Source organism: Ixodes scapularis, unplaced genomic scaffold, assembly GCF_016920785.2.
Source record: "Ixodes scapularis isolate PalLabHiFi unplaced genomic scaffold, ASM1692078v2 PGA_scaffold1__304_contigs__length_218370807, whole genome shotgun sequence".
NCBI lineage: Eukaryota > Metazoa > Arthropoda > Arachnida > Ixodida > Ixodidae > Ixodes > Ixodes scapularis.
Window position 1 is genome coordinate 100,641,141 of NW_024609846.1, and position 6,535 is coordinate 100,647,675.

At 50.0% G+C, this 6,535-nt stretch overlaps 1 pseudogene; it reads left to right on the plus strand.

Annotated features, from left to right (window-relative positions):
• The first annotated feature begins 1,805 nt into the window (after window positions 1-1,805).
• Window positions 1,806-2,479, plus strand: LOC120846224 (annotated as a pseudogene).
• The last annotated feature ends 4,056 nt before the right edge of the window (window positions 2,480-6,535 follow it).

The following is a 6,535-nucleotide window of genomic DNA, read 5'->3' on the forward strand; positions in this document are numbered from 1 at the left end:
CACACCATCGCGCTTTTGTCTGCATCGACGTAATCCGTGAAATCGACGTCTTGCAGCGCCTGGCGTACACTCGCCGGAATGTCTTCCCCGTCCTGTCCGGAATCGGCCGTGGCCGTCGAATCGGCTGTCGCCTCTGAGCTTGCAATATCGAAACCGCAGTGACGGAAGCAGTTTGCGATCGTTGCCGCTGTCACCTGATCCCAGGCATGCACAAGCATGTGCATCGCAGTAAGGAGCGTGATGTTGTAGGGGCTCTCGTTTCCCGAGCACAAAATCATGCGCTCGAGCAAGTGGCGTCTATAAAATGTCTTCATGTTTTTAATCACGCCCTGGTCCATGGGCTGCAGCATGCTGGTCGTGTTGGGTGGTAGGAAAGCTAACTGAATGGCCTTCAGCTCAATGTCCACATTGTGGGCCGAACAGTTATCGACAAGGAGCAACACTTGCCGATTGCGCAGCTCAAACTTTTTGTTCAGCTTCCTGAGCCACTGCTTAAACAACGCGCCGGTCATCCACGCCTTCTTGTTTGCCGCATAGTTGGTGGGCAGAGAGCGTATGTTTTTAAAGCAGCGAGGCTTTGCCGATTTGCCTATCACAAAGATAGGCAGCTTCTCCGTCCCCGTCATGTTGGCTGCAAGCATGACAGTTACGCGTTCCTTGCTTCGCTTACCGCCAGCGCAGTTATCCCCCTTGTAGGTGATGGTCTTGTTTGGCAGGAGTTTGAAAAACAAAGCAGTCTCGTCCGCATTAAAAATGTCACACGGCGAGTAGCTGCGCAGGTAGTCTTGCAGCGCTCCACTCTTCCACGTTGCGCACGTTTCCATGTTGGTATCTTGCCCTTCCCCAGACACTGCATGAAAAACAAGGTCGTGCCTCTCGCTAAAACGGTGAAACCACCCTTCGGAGGCGGCGAAGTTGTCGTGTTCCAGGCGCAGTGCAAAGTCGGCTGCCTTCGCCATTATGACGGAGCCGCTTAGCGGAAGGTTCAAACTTCTCATATCTTTGATCCAAGTCACCAAAGCTTTCTCTAAATCCGGGTACTTGGCAGGGCGAAGTCTTTTGCGGTCGCCACTGAAGGCTTCGACCTCGTAGGCATCCACGATAGCCTTCTTATTCCGGATGTACGTAGACAACGTGCTTCGAGGAATTCCGAACTTCTTTGCGATATCTTGCTTGCTTGCATTCTTGGCGTCGACCTCCCGAAGAATTTCAACTTTTTCCTTCAGTGTTTTGGCGCGGTACTTTCCGCGAACCGACGTCGCCATCGCGAAACGGCAAAAAAACAAAATAAGCGAGAGGCGGAAAGGCCTAGCCGGAGACAACGGAGATGCTAGCTCAAGGACAGCCCGGCGAGCTGGGTTGCTGGGTCGGCCGCTGCGCCGGACACGCCATCTATCGCTTGGCTTGGAAAGCTCTCCACTGCGGTTTACTATACCTCCGCACGGTGGCGCTTGGTTCGAATTATCGGTGGCGGAACAAATTTGCCAACCAATTAGAGGAATATTTACACATAGAACTCAATGCAGCGTGGCCGGACCATGGCGGCTGATTCAAATTATCGGTAATTTCGAATTAATGAAGTGTGAATTATCGAGCTTTTACTGTATCTGATCAAGCGATCTCTCGTGCTCATAGGTTCGGCAAGTTCTTTCCCAATAAATGCCGTCCGGTAATTGCAAAGTTTTCAAATTCAGAGGACAGGGATTCTATTGTGGCAGCCAGGGCAAAGTTGAAGTTGTTTGGTTTTAGTGTTGGTGAGGACTTCTGCATTTCTACTCGAACCTTGCGCAAGAAACTGCTTGAATATGGGAAAGCTAGTAATCAGCAGTTTTCAATTCACCACAATAAGCTTCCCCAACGTGATTGGATGCATCGACGGCACTTACATACCCACATGATGTCCAAATAACAAGACAAGATCAACCTACATAAACAGGCATGATCAAGTCTCCATCACGATGCAAGGGATATGCGATGCGAAGGGGAGGTTTCAGGATGTATTTACAGGACCACCCAGCAAAGTGCGCATGATGCTCGTGTCCTCAGGCTGTCAGTCGTGCAGCAAGATTTGCCCGCCATTTGTGCAGTTAACAAATACCACCTGTTAGGAGATGCAGCTTACCCCATCAGAGAGCTCTTGCTGACACCCTTCAAAAATTATGGAACCATGACGAAAGCTAAAGTCGAATACAACCAAAGACATGCTTCAACAAGGGTGGTGATCGAAAATACTTTCGGTATGTTGAAGCAGAGGTTTCGGCAGCTGCGGTATGTGGAATTCACGACAGTCGACAAGATTACCCGGCTCATCATAGGGTGCTGTGTCTTACACAACATTTGCATGGATGCTGGTGACATGAGTGTTGAAGACATCCTGACTGATGAAGAGAGGAGAGAACGAAGGGAAGACATTGCCCTTCATGCCAGGAAAAGTCGAGCGCCACACCACACCACAAGTTGTCCAAAACATTGGTCATGAATATACACTATTTCTATGTGGTAAGCCACGGTTCCCCCTTTAGGTCCGAATTATCGAACAAGTTCGAATTATCGGAGTCCGAAAAATCGGTTGGCGACTGTACGCAAGAAAACATTTCAAGTCATCAATTGACTTTTAACTCCACAGCCAAGTCCCTTGCGTACCCGCTTGACGGCACAACCCGACCCCTAGCCCCGACAAACTAAAGCTGCTTGAGACCGTTGCAGCTTTCTTGACTCGAGGAACAGCATTTCTGATATCGAGTCTGTACAGAACGATTGTGGCATCAATAACTTCCATAGACCAACCTCGTATCCGTTGGCCCGCTTGAGCCACGAGAAAAAGCTTGGCGTATAGCGGTGGGGCGCTGTCGCGTAACACGCTGCTGCTGCCATCCGCGAAACAGCTTCTTTCGTCAAAATCGTCAAGGCTCGGGTCTGTGCCCACTTGGTTACGTTTGCTTTGTCCAGCGCCTTGTTTGTTGGTGTGGTCGTTCAGTAGGTGGCTTACGTTTTCATGTCGGTTTTGATAAGTACTTTGGGCAATTTGGAAACAAACGAGGCACGGCGTCGTCTTGTCGCATGGGATCACGACCACGTCACCACGAATACTGTGCACGAAGTTCTTTGGGATGTCATCATCAGAAATGCAGATCACAAACCGAACAAGAGCTAGGACTCCTTGTCCTTTCTTGGAATAGCACACTGCCACTTCCGAAAGCCCTCAGAATCATTTGGCGGTCTAAAGAATTGCCTCTTTTCAACCGCAGATCCCGCGGAATCGTAACCGGCTTTGCGTCCTGGCACAAAGCAACGCAGCATGTTTTATAACATCACTGGCATGGCGCATGAGCACATTCCTGAATTTCTCGATGTGAATGAGCACAAACTTTGTCACAGCTGACTGAAATGTGCAAACAGTGTGCGGCGAGTCGGGCTGGACGATTGGGCGGGCAAAGAGCAAACCGGTCAAACTCAGTCGTGCGTGCCCCTCGCTGCATGCCACGGAAAGGGTACACGCGCCAGGCCTGAGCTTGACAACTGAAAAGTGATCTAGTAACGTTACTCTCAACCATGTCTTGCCCTCGCGCAGTAGAACATACTCAAGTCTGCCTGGGGTGAGACCTGGCTTCAGCCGGTCAGCGACTAGCAACTCAAGCGTCGTTCCTTTACTCTTCGCCCCTCTTGCACGTAAGTAATAACTGAGGTACGTCCTTACCCGCGACGCAAACTGCGTCCAGCTTTCGTCCTGGCACTTCAAAACAGTGTCAAACCGCTCGCCGTATTCTGGTGGTGCCAACTGGAGCTCCCCAAGCACTGCTCTTTTTACTTGTTGATAGTTGGCGCAGTCTTCGAGTTTCAAGTTTCGGAGGAGGTATCTGACCCTCTTCGTGAGTGCAGGCATGATTAAGTACGGACTCGGGTTTCGTCCGGCACCCGGTATGTCACGAACATTTTTCGACCTCGTCGAACCAGATGGGTATGTCCTCGTCGCACGGCAGCCTTTGTCCCTTCAGTACTTTGGCACATTGTGCCACGGGGTCTACGGGGCCCTGGTCGCCGACCCTCGACCCAGTGCTCGACCAAGTAGAGCCCCCGCTGTCGAGCTGAATTTTATATAAAGTGATTCGCTCCTCGGACTCCAACTGGAGCCTTCTAAGTTCAAACTTGAACTTGAGCCGGCGCATTGCGATCGTCTCTGGCTCCTCCACATCACCAGTTGGTGTGTCATGACCATTTTCCCCTTGGGCATCAGGTGTGCCCTGACCATTTTCACTTTGGGCATCAGGTGTGCCCTGATCATTTTCCCCTTGGGCGTCGGCCATGTCCCAACTTGCCAACTTACCCCTGGTGTGCCCCATTAATCTAATCAACCTTCGTTGAACGACGTCAGCCTAAGCAGTAAGTAAGGAATCCCACTCACTCGGAGCCAACTGCATGCCCTTCCGGTGAGAGTCCCTAGGAGCTTGCTTGGCCGTAGTCGCAGGCATGACGACAGCAGGCGAAGAACAGCACCCCTTCAGTTCTGGCACCCTGCCCCTGACTGTCCCTGCAGGCCGACCACTTGTTGGCATTGACAGCAGAAGAGGAGCCCCCCTTGGTGGTTCTGGTGCCTCGACTGCTACGGTTCCTGGTCACCCGGAGCGGACAATGTGTTCCTCCGGCGACTCCTTGAGAGCTTCATGCCTGCCGCAGATTTAACGACAGCGAGCGAAGAATGGCACCCCTTGCGGTTCTGGTGCCTCACCTTCAGCTGTCCCTGCAGGCCGACGGCTTGTTGCTGTGACTCCTAATGACCATCCTGCCGGCTGTGCCTGCAAATCTTTTTGGTTCTTTATTGGATGGGATATACTTGTCTGCTGACAATGGTCTTCGGCGTCTTTCGTTGGTGATGTCGAATTCAGGAACTGTTGGAATAGGTTTTCGAGGCAGTCCTGTGTCATTCATCCAGTCAGTAGGTAGCTGTACCCATGCTCATTCAGGTCAGGAGTTTATGTTGAAGTTGGCAGACAACTGTGGTTGAAGTGATAAGTCCTGCTTGTGAAGACTTCCAGTGTGATGTCGAGCCCATGTTCATTTCTCGGAAAGTGCAGGCTGCGATATTTAGCTTTTCGATGGCAGCTTGGTGTTTTGTGGCATTGAAATGACTCAACGCCACAGATGGATGCCTAGCCCACATCAAAGTGAACCATCCAGAAACAAGCTCGCAGAACCAAGCGGTGGTTTCTGCCTGAACTGGCAACTGCCCAGGCTCACCCTGTAGTGGATGGCAACTGGAGCTTCACGAAAGAACTGGACAGCGATGTTCACCTCCATTTTTGTAAAGTGCCCTTCTCTGGTGAATCTGTGGTGCACTGATGGAAGCTTTGTCGTGGGTCGTGCTTGCAGTGCTTGTACTTAAGCTGAAGCAGGTTTTGTCGCTTTAGGTACTTGTGGTTGGGCTGAACTGTTGCTCTTCTGTTGGTTCAGGTGTACTGGATAATGCCACCACTGCCTCTTCAGATAAGGCATGAATGGGAGGACAGCCGACTGTGGTCCCAGGTGATGCACTGATGCAAGCTTTGTTGCGGGTTGTGCTTGCGGTGCTTGCACTTAAGCTGAAGCAGGTTTTGTTGCTCAAAAACCTTGCGATTGGGCTGAACTGTTACTGTTCTGTTGGTACAGGTGAACTGGATAATGCCGTTACTACCTCTTAATTCAGATGAGCCATAGATGGGAGAATAACTAGCTGTGGCCCGAGGTGATGCCAGCTTTATTGTAAGCTTCGGTTGTGGTGCTTGCACTGAAGCTGAAGCAGGTTTTGTTGCTCGAAGTGCTTGCAGTTGGGCTGAACTGTTGCCCTTCTGTTAGTTTAGGTGATGCCCCCACTGCCTGTTCAAATTGGTGCTGCACTACTTTCTCAGGGCTTTGCTTTGCTGGCTTGTACTTCAGGGATGCTGGAAGAAATTAACACAACAATTAAGTTTAGCCATCATGAAAAACAAATCACCAGGGACGCTGAGGAAATTACGCAATTTTTGCGTAATGTGCCACACTGAGGGAAGGATCAGACTCTTTTCGTGCAGTCACCATAATGGGCATTTGGTGGTGGGCATAGGGAATCTGGACAATCTGATAGGCTGTGAACTTGCTAATCGGCACATTTGATTAGAATAAAGTTACGGAAAGATTTCAAACTAATCTGTGTGTTTGTCTTTTTTCCTTGCAGATGTTAGATTTTACTGCATGCATCAGGGAGCATGGCACATCACATCAATTGAATTAATTTATTTCTTGAGAATATTTAGCTATAATAAAAAAACAGGATTTGATCTTTTCAACCCATGTTCTAGTGCGTCTCCTAGTTTCACCAGGCTTTGCTCACCTTGAGAGGAGAACAATATTGGTGTGGCAGTCAGTTTGAGGTGCTGCCACCCATCTGCATGCTTCTCCTTGAAACAGGATTGTTCGAAGTGTACCTAAAAAGGTTTACCGTATTTTCAGACACAACAGATTGTGACACAGTTTCTGCTTTGTTTCATGTATATGACACACTGAATATGATCCCAGCTTCAAA